Source organism: Triturus cristatus, chromosome 5_2 (assembly GCF_964204655.1).
Source record: "Triturus cristatus chromosome 5_2, aTriCri1.1, whole genome shotgun sequence".
Lineage (NCBI taxonomy): Eukaryota > Metazoa > Chordata > Amphibia > Caudata > Salamandridae > Triturus > Triturus cristatus.
Window position 1 is genome coordinate 19,490,978 of NC_140588.1, and position 24,193 is coordinate 19,515,170.

Genomic DNA, 24,193 nt, shown 5'->3' on the forward strand with positions numbered 1-24,193 from the left:
CGGTTTATTGATTTTTGCAGTAGAAAAACCAAACATGAGCACAGCACATGCATGAGTAGCATATTTACACAGGGGTGGCAAAAGGTATCACTTCAGCAGATAACAATGTTGAAAAATGTAGTATTGACCTGGATCGGTAATAAACTGATACCATAACTTAATATGCAGGTCTATTCGCATGAGTGACCAATACCCATGTTCCAGCTAAACTCCAGCAGTACCAAATCTATCAATAAACTCAAGAAAATAAATCACATTGTAATTAGGCATGTATTATCGTGTTGAATACTAGTGTAAATGTGAATTCTACATCACATAATATACCAGACAGTCAAACGAGATCAGAATAAAAGTATTGCTGACATCAAGAGAGTTTTAGGGGGCCAATGAGTATTTAAACTATAAAACTAACTAACCTCAGGTAAACTAGTTCTCAAAGCGTCCTTCCCGAGACCAGTGGTGAATGCATCTAATCAGCTATAAGAGCGGTATTTTCCAAATATTACATTCTCCTATTCATAGGGCTCTACATGGATCATATCTCCTTATTTGTCCCGTAAATGTGGATACTTAGCCTCCCTTCTCATCTTGGCGTCAGTTCACTATTCCGAGGGATATCCATTTCTGGGTCAGGGTGTATAGTCGTTTGAAGAGTTACGAGAATCAAATTCCAACTTTCTGAAATAACAAATTTGCGCAGCCCCAAAGTATCCTCCCTAAAAAGGGACACACCCTCAGCTTTGGCCCAATTGAGAACGGAGTGGGACCAAGCCAGTAAGGGCGGCGGATCATCAGATTTCCAGAGTCTCGTAACAAGACGTTTGGCCCAGATCTAGAAATAGATATGTGGCTCTGTGTTTTTATCTCTTGTGAATAACCACAGTATACATGTTTCTCATGTGTTCGAGAGTTGTCTATCTGGGCAGTTGGATAGGTGTGTCACCACCTCCCAATACTGTTGTAGTTTAGGACAAGACCATAACATAAATATGATACCAGCATCTTGGAGAGAACACCAGCGACATTTCAAAATGAGTCTTTGAAACTAGTGGTTGATTTTCTTCAGGGTTATGTATGCTCTGAGTATTATGTATGATTGTATCAATCAGAACCTAACATTTCGAGGGACATGTTTGGGGCTTGCCAGGATTGTGTTCCACTCTGTCATGGGCGGCCTAGGTCAGACTCTCATTTTGTACATAGCGGGGTCAGATCTATTGCTGTGTGTACGCGGAATACATCTGCAAACCAACGAGTGAGGTGTCTGCCTTCTCCCATAACATGAATGTATTGGAGTACCAAATGTGTCTGTAGTTCTTGCGTTATGTTCCTCCATCTGCATCGCAACAGACTGATCCACGAGGCGTGCATGGGGAAACGACCTGTAGGCATCCCTCCCTACTGTGAGAGGTCACTGTACAGCATGAGTGCGCCATCTAGATAGAGGTCACCCAGTGTATGTAAACCCGATGTATGCCAAACAGCAAGCTCAGTCAGTGAAGTTATCCGGTTACATCTGGGTGTCCCAAGTAATGGAATCGCTGGAGCATATGGTCTAAGATTTCTGGTGAGGAACAGGGATCTATGAAAGCAACGGTACGCCACTTGTAACAGCATGAGGGGGAGGGGCAGACTTCTTGCCACATGGATGAAACAAAGAGAGTATAGTATATACAGTGTGCGGAGCAAAGTTACCCGCTGTATCTGATAGGTGTCGGCCCACCACCCAGCGTGCCACCCATTGTACCCGAGATGCTAAATAGTATTGCTCTAGATTGGGTACTGCTAGCCCCCACTGGTTGGTCAGATGGTAAATATAACTTTGCGAGCGCTACTCTGCAACGCAATGTGTTCCATATTAGGTCACGGAACATGCGCTTGATGGGCCTGAAAAAGGCAGATATAATGGCAAGGTGGAAAAGGATGGCGGCAGATATAACAGCAAGTTGGTGAAATAATTAAGGAGTCGGGGGACCACCACCATCTTAATGAGTGACACTCTTCCCGCCACCAAAAGTGCAAGCGTCTTCCAGAAGGCCATCTGTGATGACAGAGAGGGGAGTGCCCTGATGAGGTTTCCATCAAGGAGGTCCTGATCATCGTGGTACACCCTGATGCCGAGGTAGCGAAACATGGTCGACTGCCAGGTAACAGGGATTCCACTAACAGTATGCATCTGATCAGGTGTGTTGGGATCAAATGGGAACAAACATGATTTTTTAACCCGCAGTCCTGAGAGACGAGCAAAAAGAGCAAGCGTATTGGGTATGACATCCAGGATCATCCCAACATTTTTTATATACAGTAGCATGTCATCTGCATACAGAGAAATCACATGCATGTCTCCTCCCAGAGGAACACCCCATTGGACTTCAGAGGCTTGCATGGCCAGGGGCTCAAAGGCTAGTGCAAAGAGAAGGGAGGAGAAGGGACAGCCTTGTCTAGTGCCTCTTCTCACGGATATAGGCTGTGACATCATGCTACCAGTCCTGACCCTCACAACCGGATTGTTGTACAATAACTTTACCAGGGTAGTAAAGTAGGGTAACAGCCCATATCGAGGCAAGACACTAAACATAAAGGGCCACTCCACTGTATCAAATGCCTTCTCCAGATCAAGCAACATGAATCCAGAGTGAGGCAAAATCCGAGCAGCACATCGCATGACACGAAACAGCCAGCGCAAGTTAAGAGTAGTGGAACGATCCAGGACTAACCCATTCTGATCCTCATTTATTAAATAGGGTACTAATGGTGCCAGCCACCCTGCAAGTATGCTAGCCAATATCTTATAATCCACATTCAGCAGCGCCAATGGGTGGTATGAGCCAAGCTGAGTGGGGTTTCTATCTGGCTTCAGCAGGGTAACCAATGAGGCTTCGCACATAGAACTCGGTAAGTGTGACAAGTGTAATGCCTCATCATTGACCTTCTGTAGTGTTGGTGCTAAGAGGTCTGAGTAAGCTTTGTAAAACTCGGAGGGGAAGCAGTCTGGGCCCGACACCTTCTCTGAGGCTGATGATCAGGAGTGAGCTTAGGGAATGATAGGCACTCTAGAGAACTATTTGGTTCAGTGGCTTCCATGGTCGAATGGTATAGCACGGTGAAGTTGAGAACCAGCTCCTTATGTATTTTGTGTTGAGTATACCTCATCAACCCATTGGGGGATTGTAGTGCCATAATGCGACTAGTCAGTTGCTCTTGCCGAATAAGCCATGCGAGTAGGGTTCCAGAGCGATCTGCCAGTGCATGCGTCTTGGCAGAATATGCCACATAGTTTAGGCACCTCAACCTTTCAATTAGTGTTGTGTGTGCTGTCCTCGCGGTCAACAGCTCAGAAGAGCAGGAGGGGTCGGAGGACATGCGTGTCTCTAGTGTCAGTAATTCAGTGCCTCCGCATTCTGCAGCCCAATCCCAAGCAGCTTCCACTCAGTGTCACCTTGAATGAATCCCATTCCGACAAGATGGACGACACCGTACCTGCGTTATGTACAAAATATTCCTCAGCAGTAGTGTGCAGGGATTCACGAAAGGGCAGATGTTCCAGCATGGTGGGTTGCATGCGCCATGATGGAGTCGTAGAGGGCCGTGTGCCCCATGCTAAGGATACGTAATGAGGATTGTGATCAGAGTGCATACGGCCCAGGTACTCCGCCTGCGTCACGTATGGCAGCAAGTTGGATGTGCACAGGATCCGGTCGATGAGAACATGCAGAGTATGTGGTGTGGAGTACAAGGAGTATACTTGTGGGGTAGGGTTACGGTGTCTCCAAATATCAACCAGCCCCCATCTACAGGCCCTACTCCTCAGCAGCGATGCCCCGGTAGATGCCATTGTGCCTCTTAGCAGTGGGAACGAACCATCCAGGGTAGTGTCCAACACGTTGTTAAAGTACCCTCCTATCACCCAGGGCAAATTACATCATTTGGAGAGCACCATTGACAGTATGCTCCAGAAGGACCCCTGTTCTGTGTTAGGTGCATATATGTTACCTAGCAAGAGACATCTTCCATCCAGTCTACCTTTAAGGAAGACGTATCTCCCTTCCGCATCTGTCACCACCTGTCCTATTAGGAGGTGGGTACCTAGGTGGACCCAGATCAGCACTCTTTGGGCAAACGCTAAGTAATTCGTAGTGAAAACGTGGCCGCGTCCACCTACCCTGCAACTTATTTGTCTCAGAATGTGCTAGGTGAGACTCCTGCAGAAGAGCTATCTGTACTTTATGTCGTTTAAGATATGCATAAAACGCATATTTATGGGAGGGGGTGCGTAGGCCTCGCACATTCCATTTTATAATGCGTTGTGAGGCCATGATTTGAGTGCGCAAGTGTACATAAATTGGGAGGGATAAAGTACATACATGTGGTCATATTTAAAGGTGGCGTCTGGGGTCAGCAGTAATCGAATACAACAGCGCCTGAGTGAACTTTTCTTAAAACGTAATGCCAACATGGCAAACATGTAACACCAAAAAAGCGGACCATACAGCTGTGATGGACTGCCCAAACCTATATATGCATTGCAATTGAACAAAATAACCCCCTAAAGTGTGTGTGTGAGTGCATGTGACTTCCCAGTGCAACATAACCACCAAGAAGCAAGGAAAGAAAGTTACACAAGTGATCTCTCAATTGTATGCTAAGGAGACAATTGCTCAGGCCATCTCTTCATCTAGGGTGGCCATCGCATAAAACCCCCACCCAACACCAGCACCGCTCCATACAATATGAACATTACAATGCCTAATGGTTCATGTAGAAGCATACAAGAACACAGTAATGTGTAGATGGTGAGATGAAGGATATATTATATATCAGATGAGTATGTTTGAAGTTTGCGGGGTGACATCTGGCAGAGTCAGAGACTTGGTGTCAGAGGGACAAACCACTGAGGAGCCCTCATACTCAGATGACCAGGCCGATTCCATTTCTCCATTCAGAGTCTTTGGCTAAATCCGAAATCCGTTCCGCCTCTTAAACTGCCTGTTGCCGTTCTTTGATCATTTTAAGTAAGTAAGTAAAATCTTTATGTGCGTGAATTATTAAAACCATTGCAAAAATACAACATAAAAAATTTCCATATTAAATTTAGATAAAACCATTGCATAAATAAAACAATAGTAGACTGATTGTCCGAATTGAAACCCTTAGTTGTGTACCAGCGTTATCAGTTCATCTTTGTCCGGGGCGACGTTCTGACACTGTTAAAGAGATTTGTTAAAAATGAAGGGGTCTAAAACGACCATAGATCTCGTAGGACCAGACATTCTATGGAGTCTTGCAGGTAGGTCATCGCAGCATTGCCTTTTTTTTTTACTTCGGCATGTTACAAAGGTGCGCATTCAGAGAACCAGAATCAGCTCCTTTTATTTTGGGCCAGCATTTGACGAAACCTGTCACAGGATGCTTGTTTCCGGTCCAGAGAGGACCTGGCTTGGCAGTTCAAGCTGGACTGTTCCCATGAGGCACAGAGTCAAGACTGATTTGTATATAGCTGGGTCTAAACTGGGGTGGCTTGGTGAGCAAAAGAATGATGGATTTAACCCAGATCTCATGACTGGGGGAGAATGTTTGATTTGCTCTGCATTCCGTCCATCATCTCTGTGTCTTAAGCCTTTGACGGTGACACCCTTACGTGCTATTTGTTGATTCCGTAAGCCAAATTCCAGTCTTATTTGTGCTGGTGAGGTATATTTGGGGAGATTGGATATTATTATTCTCATTGCCCTAGCCACTGTGCTGTCCAGAGTGTCTGCGTCTCTTCCTCACAGGCACTCACTCCCGTAGGTGACAGTAGGGAGGAGCTTTGCTTGGATTACCTGTAGCAATCCACAGTCGTGTTCCTCCTGGTGCCGGACGGCACCCGATGTGTGCCGCGGCACAAACTCTTCAGCCGGTCTCAGCCCCAAGCCAGCACCGACCTCCAAAATCGGCTCAGCAGCCTTGCCTAAAACACTGGCACAGGCCAGAGGTCTCTGGGGTTTGCAGGTGTAACCTGATCTGTTGGATGGCATCTCACTGGTGGTGTAATTTGCGGATAAATTGGGTGTATTGTGGAGCGGTGTTAGAACACATCCGCCATTTTGCTAATGCAATCCACGCCCCCGAGCCAGTAGTCTAGTCATGACAATGCATCATGGACTGAGAAGTAACCTGTACAATCTTTGGCTTCAGAGTTTCTACTTCTGCATATGTCGACTAAACTATGCTGTGCCACAAACTTCCGCACAGCCCTAGTTGACACAGCATGTGTGAAAGCTAAGGGATGGGAGCAGTCCATATTCATGTCCAGAATTATATTAAAGTATCCACCATAAGTACCATGCCAGGGGTCATCTTGTAACATGCTAAGAACAAAAACAATAAATAAGCCCAGGTCGTCTATTTGTGGCTGATAATCCACGACCAAGGTCACACGTGCCCAGCCCAGCTTTCCTTGTATTATTATATAGTGCCCCTGATCATCTTTGGCAATAGCGACTTGTTGAAATGGAACATTTGTTGATGAATATTGCCACACTCTTGGCATGTTAACTATATGACATGAGGTAACCCAAGGTATGGGCCGCCCCTCGGGGGGACTACATATCTGGGTGAAGGTAGCACTGAATCTGAATATTAAAGTCCACAATGCCAACTCAGAAGATATTCTCCACTTATCTTTTAAAGGGCCATTGAATGGTACCAGAGTCGACCTTTTCAATGTGTATGCAAGAGGAGGTCCGTCTAATCAAAATTCTGTTACAATCTCCTGTTTGGAAATGGCCCTAGCAGGTATCCCCCCACACTCTAATATTATTTTGGGAGGTGATTTAAATTGCACATATGAACCTCTAAGTGAGGAAGATCTTTTAGGGACTCATGAGGAAGACATAAAACACTCCATCCCTGTTCTAAATCTGAGTCCCATTAAGAGATGGACGGTGAGGGCACTGCAGATTAATGCCCTAACTATGGAATTTAATCTACGGGCACTAAACGGGAGAACTATTTCGGACCCCAATGGGGCTATGACCTTTAACAGATTAAATGGGCCTTCACACATTGATTACGTTATCTTAGATATAAATTCATGGGGGTATCTGGTTGATATGAAGGTTAAGCAGATGCCAGATAGTGATCACAACCCACTCTGTGCAGACATTAGATGAGAAGCAAGGGAAAATACTATAAATGCTCATTTAGCTTCAAAAGCAGGGATTCCTACTAATTGCAATCGAAGGCTCAAATGGCATAAAGTGTCATGTCAAGAGGATATTTTATCTGGTATAGGTCTCCAAGTGGCCTCTAAGGCAGCAGAATTTGCTCTGCTCAATTCCATGCTCGTCGAGATGAATAGTGCAGACCTTAGAAATTCCTATGAGGAACTTATAGAACATATAGGCTCTTATTTTAAAACAATCGGGGCTAAGGGTGGGACAAAACATGTAGTTAAAAGAGGTAAACCATGGTTCGCTACAGAATGTAGAGATCGGAGAAAGGCCATTTCCTCAGCCCTACAGAAAAAAGATCCTGTAGCCGTAGGGTTGGCTAGGCAAGAATACAGAAAATCTATAGAAGCTGCCAAACGGGTTTGGGAGGAGAACCATTGGCAGGAATTAAAGAAGGCGGCCTTTTTAAAAAAGACTACTATTTTTTGGGCCTTAATAAACCAATTAACTAAAAGGGGTTCAGATCCTATCCCTAATAACATAACCGAGCAGCAATGGTTTATGCATTTTTCAAATCTTTAATGCAATGAGGTAGGGTCCGAGCAATCCTCGACTGTCCATCCAGACCACGAGTTAGTACCTATGCAGCCTGAATCAGTTGTTTATTTCACACTTCTAGAGGTTCAGACAGCTATTAAAAGTATAGCTTGTGGGAAGGCTGCAGGCCCGGATGGGCTGCCAGGCGATTTAATTCTTCATGACCCCATAGTATGGGCCAACCTTATCCTCCATTTGATGAATTTATTGTTAAAGGGCCATACAGTTCCAGACTCCTGGAAGGGAACGGAGGTGGTCGCAATTCACAAGAAGGGGACGAGAGAGGACCCTGCCAACTACAGACCAATAAGTTTAATTGATGTCATCCAAAAGGTGGTTGGCAGGGTTCTTATATCCAGAATGGGGGCCTGGCTAGAAGAGGGGGACATCTTAACACACTTACAAGCGGGTTTTAGACAGAAAATAGGTACTATGGACCAAGTATTTAGATTCACAGCTACTTACTGGAAGACCGTTTTAATTGGTAAGGGGGTCCTTGTATTTGGCCTTCATTGACCTTAAAACCGCTTTCGATCTTGTCCCCCGGGTCAAATTGTGGCAGGTATGGCACGACATGGGCCTTCCGCGATACCTCCTGAAACTAATTAAAAGATTGCATGATGGCACGTATGCGAGAATCAGATGGGGGAATGAAGGTCAGCTGACAGAGAGAATATCTGTACAGAGGGGGGTCCGCCAGGGGTGTGTGATGGCTCCCACTTTGTTCTCCCTCTTTATAAATGGGGTGGCAGACCATTTGAAGGAGGACCCAGCGGATGCCCCCGCCCTGGCAGGGGAAAAAATACCTACCCTCCTCTTTGCAGACGACACTCTCCTTAAGTCCAAAACCCCCTCTGGTCTCCAGAAACTTCTAGACAGGTTTAGTGCCTTTTGTAAAGATCGCGGCCTTACAATCAATACTATCAAAACCAAATTGATAGTTTTGTCTAGAAACAAAAAATTTAAGAAAATCCATATTGTACTAAATGGCACTTTACTGGAGGAAGTTGATGCATTTGATTACCTAGGGGTCAGGATAAACTGTAAAATGAAGTGGGACTCTCACATTGCCAAGATGCTATTAAACTTTAAAAGAGTGACAGGAGCAATTGCCAGAGACCATCGCTTGACCTCTAGTAAACCCATCAGGCCTGTTCTAGCCGTCTATGAGGGCAAGGCATTGTTCGCTGCAACTTATGGCTCTGAACTGTGGGATCTGAAAGAGTCACTGACCTAGTTATAGCGGAGCATAAATTTATGAGAGAGTTAGTGGGTCTTCCGGTCTCTACCCCCATTAAACCATTACTTAACGACCTGGGACGCCGCTCAATTAAAGACATTGTCGGCCTCCGGCCTTTACTTTTTTGGGTCCACCTTAGAAGGACGCCGGAGCTTAGCAACTACGCCGCAGTCCTTGACGAACTTATTGATCTGAATGGCTTTAGGGTGATTCCTTGGCTGAAAAATTTAAGGGACCTGGCGATCAATTTGGGGTTAAAAGAAGAATGGTTATCACAGCTGTCCCCGCCGAAAAACACTATCAAAAAATTGTACTTGGAGAGGATACAAGCAAGGGACTTGGGAAACCCCAAGTGGGGTGCACTAACCGACCAATTTTTGATCTATAAGCCAGTACCGAAGCTGGAACCATTCCTTGATGTTATTACTACACCAAGAGACGGATTCTTGTTTCTTAAAATGAGGTATGGCACGCTACCCCTGAATGTTTTTACCAGTAGTTGGAAAATTTTTAAGCACCATCAAGCAGCTTGTCCGGGGTGCCCTAATCCAACTGAATCATTGGGCCACTTCCTGTTTGCCTGTAGGGCATACGGGGGGCCAGGAAAAGATGGTTAAGCCCAGTTTGTAGAGAATTGGGGACAAGGCAGTCTTCAGTGGCCTTTCGCATCCTGACAACGGACACTACATCCCTGATGGTAATCTGTGGGGTTGCAAAATTTCTGGGGAAAGCGTGGCAAAAACGAACCAAGCTTGTTCGATGGAGCACTGGGTAGATATTTAAAATGTGTAATTGTGCCGTTCTATGAATTAGCACTTTATTAACCAGCATCCTTTGGCCCTGATCACATTTGCCCGGGCTTGTTGTCTTTTTTATTCTTAATCATGATTTTTAAGAAAACTCATTTTAAATGTGCTTTTTTTAGTTTGTATTTGAATATTGTTTTTAGCAAATTTTATTCAATTTTATGATGCAATTGTATTTACTAAATTTAATTCGATTTATGATGCATTGAATTTACTTTTATGATACCTTGTTATCGAATAAAGTATTACAACAACAACATGAGGTATCTCATCGTCCCCTAGTTGTTGCCAACCCTAGCCTTCCTGCTCATGCTTCTTGAGAAAAGACGATGGAACCCCTACGTCTACTAAAAACATTCAGAATCTTCCTAAAATCATTCAGGCCTTGGACATTGCATGCCAGCACATTCAGGCCCGAGCAGCCCAGTCCATCAGCTATCCATACATCTTTGTTGGGTAATATTGCTGCACTTTTTAGATACACTTTGTTCTTGATACTCGGTATCACACAAGTCTGCCTGCCCCCACTCTGCTGCTCAGACTGAGCACTTTAGCCTCCAATTCATGTGTGAAAAATTGCATCAGAGCTGCGGAATAGCATTGCACTGTCTCCCGGGCCCCGGCATACAGAGTACCATCAGGTGGCACTTTATAATAAAGTCCTACTTCTAATATGGGCTGAACGTGTCGTACACTTAAGACATATTTGTGGGAGAGAGGAGAAATCATGCCCCTCACCGCATGTGCCACAAGCTGCAAAGGTGAGCCACTCCTCTATTCAGCCGTGCCAGGTGCCATGCATCAGGGGTTAATTGAACCCATTTCAGTGTCCGTGTTCGCACCACCGCACTGAAATGTTAAGTCCCGCAAATCAAGCTCCTCTTGTCTGACCCTTAGTTCTTGAGGCACTCTGCTAGCTGGAATTGGAGCCTGTCGGCCTGCAGTAATGATCCTCCTCCAGGGGTGGACTAGAGGTGAGACTGGCATGGGTCCGGCACAACCAGGGCTCGGAAGGTAGATGCCCTGCTACTTTGTTATTTTACTAGCACGTGTGAGTGCTGTGCTGTGCTCAGCGGCTAAGCTAAAGTGATCTATGTGCACAAAGAGGGGAGCTGAGCCATCCATGGCGGAGATAAGGCAGTAACAATCACACTCGAAAACAGCAAATGTCTGAGCAAAGGGATGCAGCCAGTTACACCCTGCGAGGCCCAGGCTCTGCAGCCTTCACTACATTCTATGGCAGTCCACGAAGGCTCCGATTATGCTTCTCTTTGCTTTACTGCAAAACACAGCAGCCAATTAAACAACTTTAAACTCCAGCATACCCCGGAAGTACAACCCCCTCCATAGTATGCCCCAATCACTGTCAGTACTTTAATATATATAGTTCGAAACCACGACATCACTTCCTCTTTCTTTGCTGCTGCAGCAGCAGATAAGTGCTTTTCCTTACCTTTTTATCGTTGTGGTAAATTGTGGGGAAGTTCTTGTATTACTGATTTTACCGCTGGTTTATATAGATATTCAGGATTGTTTTTACTGTTGTGGTAGGTTGTGGCGCGACCTGTGTACGCCTTTCTGAGGTGTTTGTTTTTTCGGCTCCGGTCCCTCTGGGGACGTCGTGTACGGCAGCGCGCGCGCGTCGTTGGATTGTTACGAGCGCTAGGGGGCGGTGGAAAAGGAGGAGGCAGACACGACACGCTCGTGCTCAGAGAGCGGTCGCGTCGTTGCCCCGGACGCTGTGACTGTGCACGAGAACCCGTTTTCGTTCATTTAGAGTTAACGGCTCCTCGCGCACAGAGTACAAAGACTGCACACATCTCTGGCCTCATTATTTTAACGCTGACCGGAGCGTTTTACCGGCATAGAGCCTGGCTCTAGGGGAGCTTGTAAGGGGTTTCTCCTTCCACCTTGATCTGTGATTTGGTCAGAACCTTTAGTTTGGGTTTCACTTTTTGCTGTGCACTTTTAGTGACAGGTTCTGACGGACCCCTGGGCTGCTCCCCCCCCCCTTGAATCTCCTCCAGACCTCTCTGCTTGAAGCAATGGCGTACTACGCCGAAGAGGAAAATCAGTGGGTAGAGTGTGATGCATATGAGGAATATGAGGAGCCTGAACAATTGGAGGAGAATTTGGTTGAAGCCCTGGATACCCACGTCCAGGGTTCAGTTAATAAAGCTTTAATAAAAGCCCTAAAGCCTTTTACTAAACCTCTCCTCAAATATGGCAAGAGGAAGTTGAACTCATCATAGTGACGCGGGGACTTCGCAGTCTTCTGCCAAGGTTTTGGCGCGCATGGCCAAAAACGTCATGAAAGCCCATGGCTCCATGGCTTCTTATACCACTGATGACTCTTTTCCCTCTACTACAAATACCTCTGACTCGGAGGTGGAGTCGGTGAGGCCTAAAAAGAAATCGAAGAAGGCGACACATACTGCTTATAAAGCAGATGACAGCCAGGCTCCCAAAAATCTTTTATTTGACCCTCAGAGTCTTATACACCCTCGATCCCCGGAGTGGGTTCCTTGTCCGGAGGTGGCCCATTATGTGGGGGTAAACCTACGACAGGGTTTTGAGAAAGAGGTGCGCGCCACCTTGAGGTCGGAATGCCCGAGACCCTCGCTGACTGGAAAAGTGGCGGACACGCCAGAGTTAGATCCGAATATGGCTACATTTATGCGAAAATTCGCAAAGGACCCGAAATAGGGTTTGGATAGAGCCTGGCGGGGGTGCCAGGATAAAATGTTGGATGTTTCGGGCCCCCTTACCAAAATATTGGATGCGGCGGTCAACGCCAAGAACCAAAACGTTCCGTTGGACACTTCGGATGTTATGGAGTGGGCTCACCGGGCCCTGTGTTTTTTGGGCAATGCCAATGTGGCGCTGTCAACGGAAAGGAGGCGCTCCTTCTTGATGCGCATAGACTCTCAACTGGCGGAGATGGCTACGACGGAACCGGGTTCCCTGGCCAATGGCATGTTTGGCGATAAATTTGTCAAAGAAATGGGCAAATACGTCGCCACGTTTTCAGCACTTGATAAGGCGCAGGCTAACATCAAGAAGGCGTTCCACACTGGTGTTTTTGATAGGGCCGGACGCTCCAGGGGTCGAGGGTCCGGCCGAGGTTATAACCAGACCTCCCGAGGTGCTGAGCAAAGAGGCAGAGGTGGTCAGAAGCCGCAGTTTTACCCCTCCCGCAATCGGGGTGGACGAGGTCGAAGCCACAGAGGAGTCTACAGAGGACAACAAAATTCCGGAGATAACTCCTATTCAGTTAACGATTTTGAATACCACAGAGTGCATGGTGGGAGGTCGCATTGCGTTGTTCCTTCACAGGTGGCAAGAGATTATGGTCGATCCCTGGGTTTTACAAACAGTGCAGGGCTTCCACATCGAGTTCTACGCCACTCCGAATCAGAGTCAGATGCCCGGCTCCCTACATTTTTCCCTACAAGAACAGAGTTTCATCGACAGGGAAGTGGAAGCGTTACTCCAAAAAGGCGCGATAGTGAGGTCTATTCCCCATCCTCGGGGTTTTGTAAGCACGATTTTCTTGGTTCCGAAGAAGGACAAAGGGTTTCGCTTAGTGTGCGCAACAGATATCCCTTTCAGCAGAGGCTCATACGGAGATCAATTGGTGGTTAGACCATATGGATGCCTGGAACGGCAGGGCCATTTTCTCCTCCAGCCCGGATGTAGTGATAGAATCAGATGCGAGTCGATGGGGCTAGGGACCCTGGAGACAGGGGGGGGGGGGGGGGGGGGTCGGTGGTCTCAGGAGGAGCTGAAATTGCATATAAACTGCTTGGAACTTCTTGCGGGAGCATTTGCGATTTTGTTGCATTCTTCTCCGCATGGACAATGTGTCCGCGGTGCGATACATAAATCGGCTCAGAGGGACCCGATCTCGCCTCTTGGCGGAGATAGCCAAGGACTTCTGGCATTATTGCCTGGACCATCATCTGGTGGTGACGGCGGAATATATTCCCGGGTCATCCAACGTGATTGCCGATTGGAATTCACGACACTTGCGGGACAGCAGCGATTGGAAGCTGCATCCCAGCAGTTTTGAAGCGTTGAATCTCAAGTGGGGACCTTGTGTGTTGGACCTGTTTGCGTCCAGACTCAACAATCAGCTTCCACGGTTCTACAGTTGGCGGCCGGACCCTCTAGCGGTCGGCTCGGACGCCTTTCTTCCAAGGATGTTGGCACAGACTCGTAGACAGAAAGCGGAACTGGTTCTGGTTACTCCTTGTTGGAAAGCACAAGCATGGTTCCCAACCGCCTTGACCTTGGTTTGTGCGCCTCCGGTTCGACTTCGCTCGTTTCCAGACATTCTCACGGATCCTCAGGGGCTTCGCCACCCGTTAGTGTTGCAGAACCAGTTGGTTCTCATGGCCTGGAGACTTTCAGGCGTTGTTGGCAGGTGCCGGGAGTTTCGCAAGACACTCTTTTTCTTATCCCAGGCTTGGGCACCCTCCACACACAAGCGATACGAATCTGCTTGGAAACGATGGGTTGGTTGGTGTGGTGAGCAACAGAGTGATCCAGTGGGATCCGACATTCATCTAATTGTGAATTTTTTGTCGGAACTAGCCAAATCCGGCTTGGCATACCTGACGGTGAATAACTTTAGATCGGCAATTTCGGCGGGCCATCCGCATGTGGAGGGCAGACCGGTGGGGGAACACCCTTTGGTTTGCAAGGTGGTGCGAGGGATTCGTTTAGTGAACCCTCCTGAACCTAAGTACACCGTACTTTGGGACGTTTCGGTGGTATTGCGTTTTTTGAGGAACTGGCCGAATAATGAAGCCTTGTCTAGGAAACAATTATCGGCAAAATTGACAGTCTTGCTGTGTCTAATCTCATGTAGACGAGTGTCGGATGTGCGGGCATTGGATTTGGCAGGTAGAGTATTTACTCCTTCGGGAGTTTACTTTACGATTTCCAGACGTACTAAAACGCATTCTCTGTGTATTACATACCCTGCTTTTCCTCATCACAGCAAATTGTGTGTTGTCAAGTGTTTGAAGGTTTATGAAGATTGTACTAGGGAATTTAGATCTGATGTATCAGGACAATTATTAATTGCTCTTCAGCGACCTTTTCGCCCGGTCACATCTGCAACCCTGGCCAGGTGGGTCACTTGGTTACTGGGTCTTGCTGGGGTGGATGTTTCCATTTTTGGAGCCCATTCCGTTAGGGGAGCTATGGCCTCAAAATCTTTTGGGGCGGGTTCCCGGTTGCAAGATATCATGACTGTGGCGGACTGGTCGGCTGATTCCAAATTCAAAACGTTTTACCATAAACCAATTGTGGATGTAGCTTCGGTGGTGGTGAATCAACTTTAAACTAGCATAATCGGAGCCTCCGTGGACTGCCATAGAATGAAAAATTGTCTAGCAAGCGCGACAAAGAATTTTCAATTCTATTAAGGACACGGAGGCGAGGATTATCCCACCCAAGCTTCTGGAATGATGGCATTATTGTGTAATTGTTATAATGTTGTACCCACCCGGTTATCCTATACATTGCCTTCAACGTCATTTTTGTATGGACGTTACGATGTCAGTTTCCATTTCAGGTGACCAGACCAAGCAACCTTGAGGTTCTGGAGTTTTGACATCGGCAAGGTTGATACGGCTCTTCAGGGAGACAACTCAGCTTGGCATAAGACAGATGACATCGCTTTCCGGAGAGGAAGTTCGGAGTTCATGTTTGGACGCACGTCGATGAGGAAATCGGTGGTCCAGTGTTCAACGGTCAAGTTTGTGGACTGTGTTAAGAGTTTCATGCAAAGAAAGAGGAAGTGATGTCGTGGTTTCGAACTATATATACTAAAGTACTGACAGTGATTGGGGCATACTATGGAGGGGGTTGTACTTCCGGGGTATGCTGGAGTTTAAAGTTGTTTAATTGGCTGCTGTGTTTTGCAGTAAAGCAAAGAGAAGCATAATCCTCGCCTCCGTGTCCTTAATAGAATTGAAAATTCTTTGTCGCGCTTGCTAGACAATTTTTCACTCCTTCCTACCTTGGGGTGCCTGGGACAGAGCCACTAAAACTGCACACATAATTACACTAAAACATGTAAATATCACACATGTGCAAGCCAAAAACGTGGCAGCTGTGGGTCTTTAGTGTGGTGGTAGCCTGCCACAAATCCCGTCAACAGCATCCACCGCTGTCAGACGTTCCGAGTCCACGCTGCCGCTGCTCAGCAGCCGCAGCAATCTCCCACACACACCTGAAGTCTCTGAACGCTCACAATATGGTGGCACACAATCCCATAGGATGTCCCTTGGGGTGGACTATCCTTTAACCCCTCTTCACACGTGCAGGGAGATCACACCTACCCTCACCAGCATGTGATGACAGCCCAGCTCAGCCCTCCGGCTCGCCAGCAGCCTCTGGCGCTACTGGGTGTCCGAGGCACCGTGCCGCTGCAGTCCGTGATCTCAGGGCCTGTCTGCTTGCTTATTTAACAGCCACAGGAGCTACTCCAGACATCCTACCCACATATTTGATGACTGAAACACTCGGGCTGAGTTGGAACCACTGATATCTCTGTACAAGGAGCCCGGCAGGCGCAGAGCTCTGCTACTGAGCTGCCATGCTCAACGACCGCCGGATGCAACCCCTCCCCACAGAGTTAATTTTTAACATATAAAAAGAATCAACCCCACCAGTAGCAGCTTTGTTCTGTGGTGGTCAGTTTCACCTGAACGGTCTTGTGTAAAGGGCAGTATGAGAACGAGCGCTATCCCAGTTCAAATATTAAAACCGTGCACAGCTGTGCTCTTTCTGATGGCAAACATCAACAATTAAAAGAAAAAGTTCAGCCGATGGGAAGGTGAAAGTTCCAATGAGACGTGATCTATATGACCTGCAAATTACTGTTAAGGAGATAGCTGTACTGTGCATAAATCAAACATACTTTTTAAGAGAAACAGAATCCATTAGCTAGGATTACAAATCCACATAAGGTTAAAAAAAAAAAAAACACACACACACACACACACACTAGAGAATCATTTCTTTTAATTCTCCTTGTGGGAAAGTGTACTTAATTGATGTTATTCCTGGCAACAAAAATATTTATCAAAAAATGCAATAAATAAAACGAGAGGGAGGAAACAGGAGGAACAGTCGCTGCTTTATAGATGCAACAAGGCAGACTAAAGGATAGCGAGTAACAATACCTTCATTTCAGTTCTACCTCCTGAGATTTCTAGAGCAACTCTTTTGAAATCGAAGAAACATTTCTTACTGCATATTGCATCACTCAAAAATAGTTTTCTGTTGACCATGATTCTTCTATTTATTTGTATCTTGTGTACAATATTAAATAGTTGAATGTTCTTAGGCGTGTTGCACATTTACATTTCATAAAGGTACAAACTAATTAAAATGAAAACCTAATTAAGGTTGCATCTTCCGAAGTCCTTGGTATTAATCAGTCTTCATGCAGGAAACACACAGATCTCAGCAGCAGGCAAAATACACAAAAATAAGAATGAAATCAATCCCGGATTAGGATCTCCAATCAAAAAGTGGACTAGTATGCACATATTGCTAAAAACACTCCCCAGGTACCAACGTTCTGCTAAAATCGGGGCTTACTGGCGATCAGTTTGCAACGAACTCACAAAAATGATAGATTTGGGGGTGCTTCCCTCCCCATAATCTGCTTTACTAGGCTGTGTATTAGATTTTCCTAAAGCTGTTCGGAGGTTCACGGCGATGGCCCTTCTGCTCGCTAAACGCGACATAGCCCTTAAGTGGGGCTGTAAGGCATTACCCACTACTAAGAGATGGCTCCAGAGCCTAGCCTATTGTAATACCAACAGTGATTTATATGCAGACGCCTTACCTTATGCATCTCGCCCAAAAGATAAATTGGGCCCCTTTAAAGCTTATCTGAATGACACAACTCTTCCCTCCCCTACTTCACAACCTCCGGATGGAGTGGTCCCCATGGGGGTAAGGTGACACATAACATGGCGACAAACCATATTATTGATGTAACTATTGATAAATGCATCTAAATGTACCATTGATTGCAAAAAGTTTTTTCTTACATTGCTACTAGTTGGGGGAAGAGGCAGGCTGAAGTTTAATGTGAAGAAAGAGCATTATATTGTTCTTTGCATGGAATTAAGCAGCGTATTATTCTGTGGTGTGGCAGCACATAACAAATGTGAATTGTGATACATTTGTTTTTTGGAAATGGAAAATAAAGTTAAAAAAAAAAAAGTACCAACGTTGTGGCGGGGTAGCAGTGAGAGTCGGAAACCAGGCTAGAGTGGTGTAAAGATGGCTTTATTTTTGAGAACACTTTCTTTTGACGAGCTGTCAGTCGGAAGCTAGCAAAGGAGGAAGAGTCCAGCATGCTCCATCTTGGGGACTCCAGAGTGAAACAGTTCGTGTTCAATCGGCTGGATTTAAGTTTGTCGTGTCCTCAGGATCTCGACGGTGTCCAGGATCCAAAGACCAATGAACCATACGAGAGAAACAACAAAAAAAAGAAAGAAAACCAAGGGTTGACGGTCGTCCTATGCTGTATTTGAAGGGGCCGGGAGTGAGGGAAACCGAGTGCTCTGGTGTTTCTACTACTTCCGTAAGAGAATGTGCTCCAGTGCTCGGTGAAAGGGGGGGGGGGGGGGTAGAGGATTATACGATATTTACAAGCGAGAGTTACGCTGATGCGGGTACGTGCTCTCACACGGACGGGGGGCTCCTTCTTCCCACCCAGCCCGCTACTCTGCCCCGTACCTGTTCAAGCCACGCTCCTCCCCTGGGAACGTGGCAGGGCAGCTCGAGGAATCGGTGGCCTCCTGGCTCGTCGGGTGTTTCTCCGGGAGTTCTCCCTTCGTGCGCGTCGTTCTCTTCTTCCGTCCGGGTGTCAGGTTTCGCCTTTCTTCTCCACTCCGGTTCTCCTCTCTCCTCCAGGGAAACGCAGTTTGTCCCCTTCCGGGATCCTCCTATTTTTGAATGCCCCACAAATGTGACGTCGCCCAGGGGAGGGGTTTCGTCCTGCTGGAAAGCTGCGTTAAAGGAACTGCGTCCTGCTTCTGGAGCCCAGTCTTGCGGGGCATACGAGTACCACTCGTCCTTTAGGAAGGTAACATCCGGCTGCTGTAAGGGGATACAAGGGGGCAAAGAAGCGTCTGTTGACCACCAGTTCCATGAAGACTCTTGTGACTCGGGAATATCACCCGCCCCGTCACAAACGTGCTGACAGGACCGTAGGCGAGGATATGCTTTCCTTCTTTGCTTTAATTACATTTCAAAAACACAGCAACCCATAAAGCACAACACAAACTACTTTTTCCCATGAACACTAGTGTTGTGCTAGAGGCACTCTTGTGGTTTGACAACCAGTGGTACCTTTGACTATCATTATTTTAACTGACTTTAGTGTGTTATTTCATCCTAGCCTGGATGTTCGAGATGGTCCTGCATATGCCTTGCTTCTCTTTCTTGTAATCTTGCTGTCTTTCAATGGGAGCTGTCACGGAGTGAACAGCCTTGCCAAGAGCAGAGCGTGTGGGATGTGCATTTGTAAGCGTGAAAGGGAGAGAGAGTTGTGGAATGTTCTCTTTGGTCTCGAAGTGCAGTGTTGTGGGCAGTGATGCACACGTGCTCGGTGTTGTATGAGAATTATGAAGCTCTTACTATTGGCTTTGACATGGCCTTATGTCATCTTGATTTCTGACTTTGCCTTTCTTCAGCTTTTCTGCGTGCACAGCAGCACTTGCAAGTTGTTTGGGTTATTATGAGAATTATGAAGTTCTTACTATTGGCTTTGACCTGGCCTCATGTCATCCTTTTTCCTAGCTTTGCCTTGCTTCAGCTTTTCTGCGTGCACATTAGCGCTTGCAAGTTGCTTGGGTTATTCACGTTCAAGGTCTTTGTTTTTGTGAGGGATGGTTTACGTATTCTGAAAGGCTTTTGTGAGCTTCGTCAAGATAAAGGCTGGAACATGCGAGATTTGAAGCAGGGGACGTAAGAGCTCCTTCCTGCCGTGGGAATGCTTGCTTGGAACCTGGCCAGTTCTGGTAAGATTCCTCTGCCTCAGGGGGAGGTCTTTCTCGAACCTTCTAGTGTGTTTAAAGTGAGGGTTGCGAACTTGGGAACCTTTGGAATATGAGTGGGGGCGGACGCATCTACCTCAGAGTGAACCCTGATTCCTGAGGCTCTCAAACCCCGGCTGTTTAGCTTCCCAAGACAGGAGTGGGTGAGATGTGGTGTTTGCACCAGGTGATGTATTGAGTTTTGATTATTGCCATTGTGATGTGAGCCAGTGGCTGTGATCATTTGATGTGTGAGTGAGTGTGTTTTCTTTGTGATGTGTGAGTGAGTCAAGGTGCACCTCCAAAGTACTCATTTGATGTATATATAGATTTCTGATCTCTTGCAGGACGTCCAGTATATTTGCTGGAGTCTTATTTCTTATTATTTGCTGCATGTTTATTAATCCGTATTATTTAGATTATTGCTTGCATATGAACATATATCTCTGTGTATTTGAATCCTGTGCATTTGACATCTGGGAAAGTCTTTGTTAGAGAGCATTGTGTAAAATAAAACCCCAGGCCTTATTCTAAAGAGAGTCCTTGCATTTTGTAAAATAAACCCCTTTTCTAAAGGTGCTGTGTTAAAGTTTTTGGGTGCGCCGGGTGTTGGGCTACCGTGTGGAAGATTCGGTGTTATCTGATCAGCGTACTCAAAACAACTAGGTAAAGTAAAAGCACCAGAGTCCAGAAGTCCTTCTCTCCTTTCTATAGCCGGGTCCCAACATAGTCCCCCATCGCTGTCTGTTCTCCCTCTTTCGTCGCTGCTCAGCAGCCAGGTAAGTCATGTTTTCTTTTGCTCTCCCTGATAACTGTGTAGGAGTATTTATTGGTGACTGTATTGACTGTAATACTTGAACGCTGTAAGCCCATATGGGCTTTTTCTCCCAGATCCCCTATTACGTCCTGGGACTGCTAGTGTGCTCCCCACACGACCAAAGTTTGCCATTACTGACCGTGACATGGTCCTCAGGCCCCTTGAGGGCGCTGTTTTCAGCAAGGTGCTCTGACTCCACATGCGCGTCTACCTCATATCGGGAGTATGGCAGGCTGATGAGGGCTGTTAGCCCAAAACCTGTCTCAGGATGCTTGTTTCCGGTCCAGAAAAGACATGGCTTGGCAGTTTGGGCTGGACTGTTCCCATGAGGCACAGGGTGAACTGATTTGCATATAGCTGTGTCTGAACTGGGGTGGCCAAGTGAGCTAAAGAATGATGATGGATTCAACCCACATCTGTGACTGGGTGTGCGGGCCTGAAAAGTTTCAGCACTCCGTCCATCATCTCCTTGTGTTTGCCCTTACTATTGTGTCACTTCTGGCCATGCGCATTGCCTGGGCTACCACCCCTCCCATCACCATACTACTACACGTGTGAGCGTGTCTGACTGGGCCTTATCAGCACCCATATCCAGGCCTAGTTACTTCCCAGGTGCCTTTAAATAAATGTATGTCAGTGTGCAGCGCTTCTACCATTGCCGCCAAAATAGCCATGCAATCTTCACAGGCGACCTATGAGGAGGACGACTCCTTGTCATTTCTCCAGTGGATGAAGACTTCTATGAGGCGAATGATACCTCAGTCTATATATAGGGCTGCAAATTACCTTGTGGGGCCAATGGAGCAATGCGTCTCAAATTAGCCCAGGTTACTGCGTCGGTGTCAGTTAAGCCCCTCCAAGACACCCCAGCTGAGGGTCCCCCTACCCCAAAGAGAAAGTGAGGTGGGGGGAGATAAGGGTATGCTTGAAAGCCTCAAACTAGCGTTTCTGGCCAAATCAGCCCTCCGGGAAGAGATAACAGGCTCTACCGAGCCCTACTACAAACACCCGCCCCCACCAGACACCCAAGAACCTCAAGACAGTGACTTCCCAGTGCACTCAGACGAGGAGGCGGGCTCCTCCAGGTCTTGGCACCCATCCTCGGATTCCGCTCCCACGCCTCCGGACGACTTGGACATGCTGGACTCAGGATGATATAATCTACTCCAGATCAGCAGGGTGGGTCCCAGCCGAAAAGGTGGTCAAGTATGTGGCGAAATGGCTGCTCAAGCCCCTAGAGAATGATGTCCGCAGCCGCCTTACCTTAGAGGGGAATGTAGCTCTTTCCCTGGACATAGATTCGATAATTGTCACATTTCTTGCAAAGTTTATCAAGGATCCAAAAAAGGGTATTGATAGGTTGTAAAAATCATACTAAGACAAGCTGTTAGACGCTATAGGCTTCATGACTAAAATACTAGATATGGCCGAAGAGGCCAAGGCATCAGTTCCCTCATTGCAACAGACGTCCTGTCCAACTGGGAACAAAGAAACAACCTGCCTGATATGTTAGTCAGGTGGAATCTCTCGCCATAAATAGAAAAAAAAAAAACTCAGCCGCTAGGGAGCCATGTGATTCAAACAATATATATGCAGACAGCTATAAATCAAATAGACATTAAGTCCTATTGAACAGAGAAAATGTTTTTTTAAATATCAATGTTAATATTAGGTATGTGCAATCCCAAAAATATACAAATGTGAAAACTATCTAACACTTATTAATCAAACATATATGGATGACATTCTTTTGTTATATAACCTTTAGACAGTTCAAAAAAACTCTACCCCCACTCACTCTCAAACAAAGACTCAAACTGCATCCGTATCAATCATACAACATACATCCCCCCTCAAAAACACACTCCACTTCGAAAAACACACGCAGTAACAATGGCAAGCCAGACAAGGTCCAGAGAAGAGGTAGATCCACTCTAATTTTTCAACATACTTTTCAAAACATGAAGTGAGTTAAACATAGATAATTCTTGTGTTCCAATGGAAATAATATCGTACAAGGAGTCCTGTCCAACTAGACCCAACGAGCCACAGCTATCATGTGGAATGCTAACCGTGTCTGTCCACAGAGTGGTGCCATTACCGCCTGATCAAGTTACACACCAAGTTGGGGGAATCTTGATTCATTGGGAGCAGTTGCACAAGGAGGGTTTTTCAGGGATCCCTTTGTAAAAGAATTGGGAAAATCTGTTGCGACGTTAGCATCGCTGAACAAGGCGCAGTCCAACATGAGGGGTGTCTTCCTACCTCAGATTATCCACGGGGCTGGGTGAAGCAGGGGCCACTCGTCTGGCTGCTTATCACACCGCCCTCCCCCTCGGGGACAAGGCTCCGGACGCTGTCAGTATAAGGCAGAGGTGTGGAAATTAATAAAATATCTACTTGTCCATGGGACTGGTAGCTTTATAAATCTAGTTGTCCTGTAAAGAAAATCCACTTGTCCCTTTGGTGCCACATAGTGTGACGACAAATTATATCAGCAATCTCATTATACGAGAGCTCTGATAATCGAATCTTTGATTATGCTAGGACTCATAGTATAGTAGGGTTTGAATACTAGCAATTCACCGATTTGGCCACCTAACTGCACATCAATACACTGGGGCTGGCGGCAGCGGTGAGCAATAATTTCAGTGTTGGAATGCCCTTCTAGGTCTGTGTAAACCTACTAACTTCCATGTTTGTGGGGTTTTCTCCAGCTCTTATCCAATCTTTTTGCATACTGAGAAAGGCTGGAAATTTACTCCCAACAAAGGCAGAAGTAAAAATTCTTCCTGGGTTGGGATAAAAGGGGTTGGAGGAAAAGTGATCTTTTAAGCACTCAGCAGCAAATCTACACATACATATTTGCTCGTGCTAAAATGGAGTTTACAAATATTTTCTAGGAGTACCATTTTTGGGCCTACTTCTGTAAATTTAAGAAAGCTGTAAATTGGCATTAATGCAAGGACATATATCATAGGTGCACTTCTGTGACTTTCTTTAATAACTGGGCCCCTAATTAGGTCTTGCATTAACAAAGACCTTTTCTTTTTTTAAATTCTATTGGTCTATCGACTGCCTTCACTGTGAGTAACAGCATCTGCTCTTTCAAAACGGAGCATTTTTGGCACTCTTTGCCAAGGTCTACTGTGGCAATGTGTGCTTTTTGAGACCAAAAAAATATTTTAGCTTTTTGCCAAAATTGGTTATAATGATGAGGGCCTAGAAGGTCCCATAACAAAGTTTTATTAAAACCATGTCAAAACAAGACATGCATTAGCAACATCAAAACGCTGAATACAAATGTCAGACCGGTTTGCTTTTCCAATGCTGGTTTATTTTCATGTTTCCCATACTCTTGTTGAAACTGGTTACACTGATGTTTCATTATGAATATTTTTGATAATACTAGCATATATCAATACATTTACGAAATAATGCTTCAAAGAGATGGTACCTAAAATTTCACAGAAGTTTAGCAAAACGTTTTCCCTAGTTGCATTTTT

At 46.1% G+C, this 24,193-nt stretch overlaps 1 protein-coding gene across 1 annotated transcript in view; it reads right to left on the reverse strand.

Annotated features, from left to right (window-relative positions):
- Positions 1-24,193, reverse strand: part of MARCHF6 (membrane associated ring-CH-type finger 6) — a 1,340,093-nt gene that overhangs the window by 1,276,803 nt on the left and 39,097 nt on the right. The window lies entirely within an intron of this gene.